General features: G+C 44.0%; 1 pseudogene; it reads left to right on the top strand.

Annotated features, from left to right (window-relative positions):
- Positions 1-4,604: 4,604 nt before the first annotated feature.
- On the top strand, positions 4,605-5,626 carry LOC120747839 (choline/ethanolaminephosphotransferase 1-like; annotated as a pseudogene).
- The last annotated feature ends 6,486 nt before the right edge of the window (positions 5,627-12,112 follow it).

The raw sequence follows: 12,112 nt of genomic DNA, 5'->3' as shown, positions 1-12,112 counted from the left end.
TGCAGACAAATTGACCATGCCAATTTCAAGGACTTTACCGAACATTTTTGAACAGGCAAAATTGAGTCATGCATTCTTCCATCAGAATGCTCAAGCACTAATGGAAACTTTTCACATTTCCAAAAAGTCAGGCAAAGGAAATCAATAGTGCTTGCCCAGATTGTCAGCTTGTACGGCCTCCTGCTTCATGGGAGCAGTCAATCCAAGAGGATTGCACAGTTTGCAGTTATGGCAAACTGATGTCACAAATATCCATCCTTTGGGAAAATCAAAAATATTCATGTTTCAGTTGACACATTTTCAGGTGCAGATCTTTGCATCATTGCACACAGGTGAGACAGCACAACATGCTTGTCAACATTTCTTGCAGGCATTTGCATCATTGGGCTTGCCGCAAGAAATCAAAACAGATAACGGACCAACATATATAGGGAAAGTGCTTGACAAATTCCTGAAGAGGTGGGGTTGTCCATCATACCTTTGGTTATCCCCACACTCTCCAACAGGTCAAGCAATCATTGAAAGGACACATCACGACATTGAAATCCCTTTTGGATAGACAAAAAAGAGGAGAGGCAGACGCAACCATACGTACGCTTGAATAAAGCCTTGTATGTGTTGAATTTTCTAAATGGCTCTTTTGCAGAGCCAACTCCACCAATTGTCAGACACTTTTCAAACAGCACAAGGGCAAAGCTGAAGGAAAATCCTTTGGTTTTGGTCAGAAACCCAGAAATAGGGCAGATTGAAGGGCCATTCAAATTAATAATTTGGGGCAAGGGATATGCTTGTGTCTCCACAGCAGTCAGGTCGAAGTGGCTGGTGGCAAGGCACGTGAAACTGTACTGAGTTCAGACTGCAAGCAGACGCGGACCCCCAAGACCAGAGAAAAAGAAGTGAGCACACAAGACGTGAGCCAGTAATCAAGATAGCAAACATCCCTCTCGTTCTACGTGCAAAAGAGACTCTTAGACTTAAGTTTTCTTTGGAGTTTGAGTTTTTCTTTGGAACTTAGGTAGTGTTGCATTTTTAGGGATTCCCATAGGAAAAAGGCTTGTTCTTGAACTTAAAAGAAACTATACTCGTGCCTCATTCTCTCCTTAGTTGCCTTGAGCAATGGGCAGTTTGCCCGTTAGCCCAACCAAAAGAGAAATTTGGGAAAAACTCTAGCCAATGCATCAAGTTTAAGATACCCTGCTTGACACACTCAAAGCCAAGATAAACCCTTCTCAACAGTGTTTAGTTGGGTGGTTGCCCAGTGAGCAAATGGCCGATTCCAGAGAACATCCCTCCAGTGATTTCAAAGTCCATTGTAAACCCAGTGGACAGATAGGATGTTTGGACAAAGTTCCTTCCTGTGGGTCCTTTTGAACCTCAGGAACTGGAAATTCTTGGATCGGTCCAAATGCAATTTTGTGTGAAATTCGGCTTTTCTGGAGTGGCACAAAACAACAACAGATATCACTCCAATCCTCAGTTTTTGCAGAAATTCCTCATCTTGGTGTAATTACACTAAGATGCTGGACAAGTCATCCAACCATGTTCCAGCGCAATTGCTGAGAGGAATCTTTTTCATCTGTGGGGACAGAATTTGGCCCGCAATCCCCGCAAATGTCAAAGGTGGTCCATGCAGCATTGGAATGCTTTCATTGCTAACACCCAACACAACACTGCTGAGAGAACAAAAATATAGAGCAGAAAGATATATCAAACTGTATGATCCAAATTGTGATGACAATGTTCACACATGGGACAAGGCTCAGAGAATTGCGGTTGCACTTTTTTCACCACAAGCAGCTTCAGGAGTAGCCTTGACACAATTGGATCGGGTGAGTTGTTGGCTGAGCAAATATGCCCGAACCACCTCTCTTGCACTGAGTGACATGTTATTAGACGTTGACAGTGTAAGATGAGTGAGTCTCCAAAATAGAGCAGCAATAGATTATCTGTTGCTGACCCACGGGCATGGGTGTGAGGAATTCGAGGGAATGTGCTGCATGAATTTGTCAGATCATTCCAAATCCATTCATGAGAACATCAAGCAATTGCAGGAAAGTGTGAACAAACTTGGAGAGGTAACTGGGTCATGGATGGATGGTGTGTTCAATTTGTTTGACCTTTCACCATTGTGGAAGGAAATTTTAAAAATATTTATATACATTTTAGTAGGGCTTGTAATTCTTCTCATGATCTTGCCATGTTTGATTCGATGCATACGGCAAGCCATAGACAGGGTTGCCAAAGAGGTGTTTTTGGTTCAAACAAGAGGGGGAGATGTTGGAGTCCAGGGCATTCCTTTGGCTGCCCTGGAGGGTCAGAGACCTGGACAGGGGGGTCTGGGACCCTGGCCCAGAGCCCAGAGGGACATTGGCTTTGATCCCCGTCCATGGGAAAGGCTTCCTGCACTGCAGGATGGATTGCAAGCCACAAGAATGTAAATTATAGTAGTTTAGCCTATCACAGGGTGAAAAAACAGTAGGTTTGGGTTTTAGTATTGAAGTGAATGGGAGCAAGATGGAGGATTTGGGGCATTGTCTCCTGCTTCTTCTTTCTTCTTCCCTCACTCCATTTTCTGTAGTGATGGTGGCACAAAGTTGTCTAAAGAGACTGGGTCAAAGTAGGGATGACCTTTTTAGTATAAGTGATAGGTATTGGCAAATAATGATAAATAAAGAACAGGTAGCAATTAGTATAAAAGATAACACTGCAGCCCAGTCTGTGAGGAGCCTCCAGATGCCCGAGCAGCTGCACAGACCTTTGTTGGGCGCTGAGAAAATTGTAAGATAAAAAACAATAAACAAAATGCGCAGCCTTGAAAAATCAGAACCTGAAGACTCTGTCTCTTTGTTCAGTCTGGCTCAGAGCTTTGCAGAAGGCAAAAAGACTCTAAAACCACCTGAATCTCGGAACAAAAAACTGAGAGAGAAGCCTCACAGTTTTGGGAAAGCTCTGGGTTTCCTAGCAACTGACAAGGATGATGGGCCTGAGAACCAGCATTTTCCCTCAGATAAGTTGAAAACAAGTAACTGCAAAGGAATGCTTATGCAGATACCATTAGCCAATAGCATAGCCGCCTGAGGCTCGTGGACACCAGGAGGTAGCCAGCAGCATGTAGTAAAATGCCACGTGAACAGCTTATGCTCAAGAATTATATATGTGTAAAAGAACCCTGTGTACCCTCAATAAATGAGCATTCACCATTACTTTTGTGAAGGGTGTGACTGACTCCATCTGCTCCCTGCGTTTTCTTTCACCTTTAATTGGTGCCACATATCGGACCTTGAGGTGAGGACCTGGGGGAGAAAAATAGGGGTGGGACGCTGAACAGAAAGACGCTGGCTCGCCGACAGATGCAGCTGCATTGAGGTGAGACCCCCCCGGAAAAAAAAGTGGAAAGATGCTGATCTACCAAGGATGCAATAATCACTGAGGTAGGAGCTCGCTGTCCTCGCAAATGCATACTGCAAGGCTGAGCTGGTAAGGGGAGCAGAGCGGCAGCTTCTTCAAAAAGGTGGAAGGTGCTGAGTACTCCCTTCCCTGCCCCACAGAAGACGGCAAGCATGGAACGTGACTTCGCTGCCGCAGTTAAATGACTTATTAATATACTCTCTGAGAGGGGAAAAACATTAGCAGAAAATGTGCTGCACAAGCCAGTTAACTGGGTGCAGGGAAATGAACATTTAACAACCCCGTGGCACTGTGAAGTCGGGGAGGTGCTTCAGGGCTCCTGCCGTGCCCTCCAGCTGCCTCCGGTGCCCCAGCACCGTCACTGGCCAATGCCCGGCTCATCGCTCCTGGCCCACGGACCATCCCCGTCACCTGAGCTCCAGCGCGCTGCTCCCGCACCGCCACTGCCACCACGAAGCCGGCTTGGAGCTTTTCTCGGAAGCAAGGAGCCCCCCCGATCAAAGGCTTGACAGCAACCCAGTGTAGTCCAGCAGCCAAAATGCTTCAAAAACCCTCCAGAGCCGCTCCCAGCCCCACCGCTCCCACAACGCAGGTGCCATGTGCCCCCCCCTTTTCTGGCTGTGCCTGAAGAGATACCTGTCGACAAAGAGAGGGGAACCGGTGACCCCTGCTGTCGACCACCTTCCCCAGACAATGTTCTGCTGCTGGACAAATTAGAGGAGGACCCTGATGATAGAGCACTGCTTCCCCCAGCAGAACCCCCGGCAGAGCCCACGACTGGTTTAAAAGAACTGACTGAGCAAATTCAGGCGGTGATGCAACGCCTGGATGAAAGGGCACATGCAGCAGCTGAGCCGCTATCCATGCCAATGGTTAATGGTCGAGATGAGCCAACATCTTTCAGCTCCCAGTTAACTCCAATGCAACAATTGCTAGAACAAACTGCAGAAAGCACTTCCCAGGCAATGCCTTCGCCTGCTCCACCTGTGACTTGGTGGTCCAGAATTATACGTGATGCTATACTATAAGGACTGTGGGAGCCCACAGGACACATGGCATGTCCTGTAGCATGTCCTGTCATGTTCAGAGATGGCAATCCTGTGTATGAGCAGCATGAATGGAAAATTTTGCAACAGGCAAAAAAAAAAATATATATAGTAAAGGTGCATGGCTTGAAATCTGAAACTGCTCGAGCAATGTTAGATTGGATTCATACTGCAGATATCCATTCTCCAGCCTGGATTGCCCCCAATCTGATCACCATCATCAGACTGTTAAAAAAATATATTTACAACTCTGTTATTAGTATGTTACTGCTCAACAGCTTCAGGGCAGGCGCCTTCCTGGACATTCATTGTTTGTGCCTGTGGCATTCCAGTTCCTGGATGCAATAGATGGAAAACAAGCAAGAAGGACAAATAGCAGCACTCCATTAGGAGAGCTTTTTCATCATGGCTGTGATTCATTGTCCACAGTCTTTGTGGTTTGGGGAACTTGTATTGTTGTGCAGCTGGGTCACCAACCCTGACTGGATGTTCTTCTGTTGTTTTGCTGTGACATTCCTGTTTTACTGCACGCACTGACAGTCGTACATCTCAGGAACACTGCACTTCAGCATGATAGATGTGACTAAAGTACAAATCTTCATAATAATCATGCATTTGCTGGCAGTGAGTGGAGGACCACCATTTTAGCAATCTCTGATTCTAAGACTGAGTATTCAAGTGAAAATACTCCCAGCTCCTTGTACTGTAGCAGGAACCATATTCTCCTGTACAAACTGAATTTGGCAAAAATAGGTCCACTATAGCAGGAACAACTGTCCTCTCACCTTTTCTCCATATTGGCTCTGTGATTGCCTTGGCTGCAATGACCTACAAGAAATCTGCTGTGCAGCTCCTTGAGAGGTATCTCTGCCTCTACATCCTGACTTTTGGCTTTGTGTCTGCCAAGATCACAAATCAACTGGTGGTTGCCCACATGACCAAGAGTGAAATGTATCTATATGACACAACATTCATAGGCCCAGCATTGCTGTTCCTTGACCAAGCATTTTAACAGCTTTATTGATAAGTATATTGTCCTCTGGATTGCCCTGATCCTGTCCCTGTTTAACCTGCTCTGATACTGTGTCAGCATGTGCATCCAAATTGCTGCCCACCTGCACATCCATGTGTTCTGCATCAAGAGCTGCCCTATGCCCTGGAACCATCACTAGGGATGGGAGCTGCCACAGGGGAATGGAGAAGGAGTTAGGTTTCTACAGGAATGGATTTGTAAGAGACAAATGCTAAAAGCAGATGAGAACAAAGTAATTTATAATAATCAATGTTGTATAACTTTTCTTCTTTGTTATCAGTAACACTCCTTAACTAGTCTCCTGCCTGAGAGAGTGAATTCCGAGTTCACCCTAGTCAACTCTCCATGTAGTCAACCCTGTTGGTTCCCAGCCTGGGAAAGCATGAAGGAAACAAATGCTCTGTCTTAGTAATTACCTTGATTACTAATTTCTCTCTATATGGTGAATGGATCCCCACCAACTGGAGTTTCTATAGTAGTATAATTACAGCTGCAATCTGACTTGCTTTTAATTTTAATATTTCATCATCTCTTAGCAAAATACTTGTTTAGTGTCCACTTAGAATTTATTTACTAAAGACTTGAGCTGGTAAAAACCCAGAGATATCTTACTAAGTTGTGTGGCTGCAGCAGTTGTCAAGTAAGAGCCAAGCTGGGGTGGTTTTTACTTGTGCATTGCTGACAAAGCAGTTTCATGCTGAACAGGGTCCTTTGAGCCAAGGGGTGCCCAGCATGCAAAATAGTGTAGTATCTTTGTCAAATAATTTTATTTTGAATAAACATTATCTAAGGAAAAAAAAAAACCAAAAAGAAGAGAGAGAGAGAGATGGCAAGTCCGCATGGTAAGATGTTCTCGTGTGTTGTGTGCCTTTTGCTCATGGTGTCAACAAGTGTTGCAGGATCTTCTCAATTAGCTCATCAATTGTCTAAGAGGTGACATTTGTATATGTATAGGTGACACTTGCCAATGTGACTAAACAGGATTCTATTTGCCTTAGCCTGGCCAGTCCCCAGGACCTATTCAGGACTTGTTTGATAGGAGCACCCCTTCAGAGCCCTCACAAATTTAAAGGTTATGTGAAAAATGAGACAATGCTGAATTTTACTGTGGCAACAGCACGGTGTGGATGTCATGTTTCACAGCTGCCCAGGCTGATGAAGGCTGGCAGTGTAAAATTATAGAGCAACTTGATGATAGGCTTACTTCGCCACCTGAAGAATTAGATTTCCTTGGATGTATGAATGCCAGCTCTATGAATAGAAGTGAAGGAGGTTGGGTGTCCTTTGAGCCCCCCACAGAGCAGCATCTAAATATACATAGCCAGAAATGGGCTGCAGTAAATTCAGCTTGACTATCTAGTAGCAGTGTACACCAACAACTTTATTCCAAATGTAATTTGTCTGGAAAACCAGCACAATGCCTTCCACCAGGAACATTTTTAATATGTGGGGACCGCACTTGGAATGGAGTCCCAGCCAGCCCACATGAGGGCCCATGCTATTTAGGGAAGCTTGCCCTGTTTCACCCTAACATAACCACATTGATGACTTCAGCAAAAGTCACCCGGAGAAAACGTGCCATACATGAGTTGGACTGTACGGACATGGAGATCCTAATACTCTGGTCCCAAGGCTAGGACAGTGTTAACATCCATGTTTATACCAGGAGCAACAGCTGCCAGAGCAATGACCACATTGAAGCAGATGGCATGCTGGACAAAATCAGAATTGAATGTGACTAGTCAAATTTTAGATGAGCTATCAGTGGATGTTACTAGTGTTAATCATGCTGTTTTGCAAAACCATGCTGCGATTGACCTTTGCTTTTAGTGCATAACCATAGGTGTGAAGAGTTTGAAGGAATGTGTTGAATGAACCTGTCTGACCATTCTGGATCTATTCACAAAAAAATTGCAATTAATGAAGAACAAATTACATGATTTAAAAGAAAGTGATAATGTATTTAGAGATTAGATAAGTAGCCTTAGGATTACAAGATAGCTGAAGTTTGTTATTAAACAAGTGTTTGTTATATTATTACTTATATTGATAGGATTATTAGTACTAAGTTGTGTAATGTCTTAAGAATATGTTGCATAAGACAATATCTAATGCTTAGCTTGTGCAAAAGAAAAAGGGGGAATTGTAGCAGGATTTTTGGAGATAGACACAGAGAAGCCTTACAGTGCTGGGAAAGTTCTGTTGTTTTAGCACTGTCAAGGACGAAGAGCCTGGGAACAAGCTGTTGGCCCCTCAACAAAGTGTAAACAGGTAACTGCAAAGGAATGCTTATGCAGATAACACTAGCTAATAGTATAGCCCCTAGGGGCTCCAGGACACCAGGAGGTAACCAATGGCAAGTAGTAAAATGCCACGTGAACAGCTTATACATAAGAATGGTATATGTAAAATAAAACCCTGTGTACCCTCAATAAATGAGCATTCACCATTACTTCTGTGAAGAGCGTGATTAACTCGGGCTGCTCCCCACATTTTCTTTCACCTTTAAATACTTAGTTGTATAGAACACAAAACTTAGAGTGCAGGTGCAACCACTAAGGTTATTCAGAGGATACAAGGAAGATGATGAGCCTTCATCTGAAGAAGACGACCAAAAAGCCAAGAAGACCCCCTAACAACAAGTGGAGCATGTGCTATGTAGTATAGTGATGTAGATTTTACAAATTGAAAATAAGAGATTTATGAGAAATATTAATGAATATGTATTAGCATACAGTATATAAGTTTAAGTTGGATTACTTTGTTTTGTACGTGAGGAAAGGTGAGAAGCCTCCCCCTCCATACCCCAGTCGGTTTTGCTTATGCTGTATCTGAACCTTAATTATCTTTATTTAATCACTGCCAAATATTTGTATATGCTTGATTATAAAATGCTACTTAAATAAAATTGCATTGCTGCTAAATTCAACTTTGTTGCTTATTAAATTAGACATATAGAGCTTCATTTATAACAATTTGGTGCTGAAACCCAGGAACTCCAGCCTGGGGATGGATGGCTAGTCTTGGGAAGGAGCTCCCCACCAGCTCTTTTAAGGTGGTCCCAGGTTAGGATCCCTGGGAGAAGGAGTTCCAATTACGATAATGCATAAGCAAAAGAAGCCAGCAATATGAGGCACACACAAAGGCTGTTATTGGAGTGCCAGCTAAAGGTAAAGGTGCCTGTAAAACGTCTTGTGCACAAGAACCGTGTGGGAAAAAGGATTGTGTAAGTACCACGGGGTTGGGCAGGAGGGCGGCTGTATGTTTGTGTGTGTGTAGAATATCCAAAATAGGGGCTGGTAGCCCAGACCCTCAAAGCGAGTGCGAACCTCCCAGTACCGCGTTTTCAGCTCTTTGTGAGGAGACCAGCTGGGAAAGGAGGGAAGCGAAAAGAGAGAATGAGTGAGGTTCCCTGGGAGGGACTGGCAGGGTCCCAGACCGAGAACCCAGGGGAAGGTCTTTAATGAGAAGGGAGCCACCCGATCACTGGGCAAAGTGAATAAGGAGGAGGGAGCAATTGAGTCAAGTTGCATTTTCTTTGAGAAGAAAATAGTTGGTAACTTTAGTATGAGACTAAGAGGGACTGCGAAGGGAAAGGCTAGAAGGATATAGTCAGGGAAGACAGATTGGGAGAAAGATTGGAATTAGGCATGAGGCAAACAGTTGGTAAAAGACAAGATAGTGCAACAGAATAATCAGTGAGAGGATTGAACCATGAAGTGAGTGAGGGAGACCAAAACTCTCCTGGTACTAGGGATTTCTTGATTTATTGCTGCCAAAAATGGGTCCGAGGAAAAGTAACTCCTTAGACCCAGGAGCTGCGAACTATGAAGAAAATTCACAAGAGCCTGGTATACCTGGGAACTGTGAGGGGGGTTCTCAGAAGGGGAGCATCCCTCAGGACAGTCCACTGGGGATGATGTTACAATACTGGGATGCATGGGAATCCCGAAGAAGAAAAAGTAAGCAGAAAATGATTAATTATTGTATGTTTGAATGGACAAAGAAAATGATCCAGAAAGATAATTTATATTGGCCAAAGTTTGGATTGTTTGAAGATTGGATTTGCCAGGCTTTGAATTTGTATGTGAATTCAAAACAACCTTTTAATCAGGAAGAAAGCAAATATGCTGCTCTGTGGCTTCCCAGGGGAAAGGGTGAATTTGTTCACTCGAAGGCAAGGAAGTGAGGGTTTTCCATTCTATCCTTTACAAACTAGAGGGCAAGCAGCCAAAAAAGACAGACACAAGCCCTAGGATCCATTAGATCACCTCCCACCCCCTTATAGGCAACCTAATCAGCCCGTTCACCCCAAGCCCCTGAGGGTCCTCCTGTAAATGCAAACGCACCCCCTATTCAGGAGGAGCCAGTAGCACATAGAACTAGAGGTGGGGGGACAGGGAGAAGTGATGATGGGGATGGGGAAGCAAAAATGGAAGATGGACTATACCCGCTTAGAAAAGTTTCCAATGGCAAACCCAGAACAGAGACCTATTGGTGATGTGAGTGTTCCCCTGAACACAGGGATGTTAGGGAGTTAAGAAGGAGATGGGCAGGCTGCTAGAGGATCCTATTGGAGTGGCAGAGAGATTAGATCAGTTCTTGGGCTGAATATATACACCTGGGTGGAACTGCAGTCCTATCTTAGGAATCTTGTTTACCATGGAAGAAGAGAAATGATTAGACATTCAGGAATGAGGGTTTTGGGATAGAGAATGTCAGGGGCCAGACCAGGGGGATCAGAAATGGCCTATGCAAGATCCAGGTTGGAATAATCAGAATGAAAGACACAGGCAGAATATGAGTGATCTCCTGGTGGATGATTATCCGAGGAATCTGGAAGCAGTGCCCAAGGGGCAGAATATAAGGAAAGCTCTAAGTGAGCACCAAGGGAAGGGATGAACCCCTGGCAGACTGGTTAGAAAGACTAAGAAAAGCCTTGCAGTATATTCAGGGTGTAGACCCCGACACTGCAGCAAGGACAGGTCCTTTTGAAAACACAATTGTAGCTAAGCCTGTGGGGCACATCAGGAAGAAGCTGGAAAAAGTAGAAAATTGGCAGGATAGGGGTCTTCAGGAATTGTTTAAGAGAAGCACAGGAAGTGTATGTGAGAAGAGATGAGGAGAGCAAAAGACAAACCACAGATTTTAATGGCAGCAGTCAAGGAAACACAGACAACCATGAATACAGAGAAGTGCTCAGGAAAGAACAAACAACAGAAAAAGGCAGGTCCCACCTCTGGGGATACGAGACCAACGTGTTTTCCTGTCACCAGAAAGGACACTTACAAACTTCTTGTCCTACCTCCAGGGGTACAGGACCTGCTTGTTTTTATTGCCACAAAAAGGGACATCTACAAAAATTCTGTAGAAAGAGGCAGCAAGATGAGAAAATGTTTCAAGAAGACTAGGGGGGTCAGGGGCTCTATTTAATGAGGACTGAACACCTACAAGAGCCTTTGATAAAACTGAAAATAGGTCCTCAAAAGGAAAGAAATCACATTTTTGGTGGACACAGAAGCTACTAGGTCGACAGTGAGAAAACTACCACAAGGATGTGAAGTAAGTCGTGAACAAGTCCCAGTAATTGGGGTTAAAGCAGAAGTTTTTCAGGTTCCTGTAATTAAAAATGTGCAGAATGAATTGGATAAAAGATTTGGACCAAATGATTTGGTATTAATACCAGAGGCTGATAATAATTTATTAGGAAGGGACTTAATAATAGCCTTAGGTGTTAAAATAACACCCTGTGAAGGAAAACTTAAAATCTATTCTTTAACTGAAGAAGATAATTTCGAGATTAGCGACACTGTGTGGTATACTGGTGAAGCAGGAAAATTAAACATTCAGCCCATTAGCGATGAAATACAGAACCCAGAAATCCCCATTTGAGTAAAACAATATCCGATATCATTGGAAGGTCGGAAGGGATTGAAGCTGGTAGTTGAGAATTCAGTACATCAGGGGGTGTTGGAGTCCTGTGTGTCACCACATAATACCCCCATCCTGCCGGTAAAGAAGCCTGATGGTAGCTACCGACTAGTCCAGGATCTCAGAGCGGTAAATCAAAAGAACCCGCTTTCCAGGAGTAGCTAAGCCAGATACCTCCTAATTACATTCAGCACAGTGTCATGGATTTAAAGGATGCCTTTTGCCTTTGGATGAGGGCAGTAGGGATTGCCTTTGAGTAGGAGGACCCAGATACAGGTAGGAGAGAACAATTAAGGTGAATGGCGCTACCTCAAGGTTTTACAGAGACACCGAATCTTTTTGGGAGGGCGTTAGAAAATCTTTGGAAATCCTTTGAGTTACTCAAAGGAATTAAGCTGCTACAGTATGTAGATGATTTGTTACTAGCAGAAGAAGATGAAGAGGAAACTAGAAGGGGTACTATTAAGCTTCTAAATTTTCTGGGAGAAAACGGGCTGAAGATATCAAAGTCAAAATTGCAGTTTGTAGAGTCAGAAGGGGTATTTAGGTCATTGGATTAGTAAACAAAAGAAAAAGCTAGACCCTGAAAGGGTTTCAGGAATATTGAACATGGGACCCCCTGGAGAAATTGCTTCCTCCTGCTGCTGAGGACTCCAGGACGGGTAGATAAATGTAGACGAGAGATCTCTGAAGT

Source organism: Hirundo rustica, unplaced genomic scaffold (assembly GCF_015227805.2).
Source record: "Hirundo rustica isolate bHirRus1 unplaced genomic scaffold, bHirRus1.pri.v3 scaffold_220_arrow_ctg1, whole genome shotgun sequence".
Lineage (NCBI taxonomy): Eukaryota > Metazoa > Chordata > Aves > Passeriformes > Hirundinidae > Hirundo > Hirundo rustica.
This window is presented reverse-complemented; position numbering and strand designations above follow the sequence as displayed.